Here is a 1,051-nt window from a genome sequence, read left to right on the forward strand (position 1 = left end):
ACCCAGTGATGATGACTTGGGCTTGCTCAATCCTTGGGCTAAGCATTAAGGCTGGCCAATTGAGCCGAAGAAACCGAACCATCCACATTTCGAACCGGCCCAAACCACTTTGGGTTTAACATTTGGGCCTACTATTCGGGCCGAACGATTGGGCCTACTATTCGGGCCGAACGATTGGGCTTAACATTTGGGCCTACCATTTGGGCCTACCATTCGGGCCGAACAATTGGGCCTACCAATCGGGCCGAACAATTGGGCTTACTATTTGGGCCTACCAATCGGCCCACCAACTTCCAGCTCGGCTACGGTATGAAATTGTACATACCGTATATACGTATGCATACCGTACAGACCGTATATACGTATGCATACCGTACAACTGTATATACGTATGTATACCGTACAGACCGTATATACGTATGCATACTGTACAACTGTATATACGTATACATACCGTACAGACCGTATATACGTATGTATACCGTACATACCGTATACACGTCCGTATATCAAGCATATACGAGATCCAAAAATATTTGTAAGAGGTAAGGTTCGAACTCCCGACCTCGAACACGAAGGTTTTGCTCCCAACCACTGAAGCAAGAGCTGCCTTCATTAATATATGCTCACGTGTTATATTTATTATGTCATAAGCGACATAAATAAAATAACGGGGAAGGCAAGGTTCGAAACCTCAACCTGCCGCACGAAACCTTTGTCCCCCAACCACTGGAGCACAAGCTGTGCTTAATATAATGTGTACAAATTTTATACTTATTATGTCATAACGAACATAATAAAAATAAACGAGAGGCGAGGTTCGAACCTCAGACCTCTTGTACACGAACTGTACACTCAACCACTCGAGCACGGCTGCTCACGTTATTATCCATACAAATCCTTTTATTTAAACCAACTGTTTCAACTGTTTAAACAATTCGGCCCAAAACATCCAAGACTGTTGCAGAAACCCAGCCCAACGTATCCAAAACTGTTACAGAAATCCAGCCCAACTCATCCAAAACTGTTTCAGAAACTCGGCCCATCATGT

The sequence above is a fragment of the Rosa rugosa genome, chromosome 3 (genome assembly GCF_958449725.1).
Source record: "Rosa rugosa chromosome 3, drRosRugo1.1, whole genome shotgun sequence".
Taxonomy (NCBI): domain Eukaryota; kingdom Viridiplantae; phylum Streptophyta; class Magnoliopsida; order Rosales; family Rosaceae; genus Rosa; species Rosa rugosa.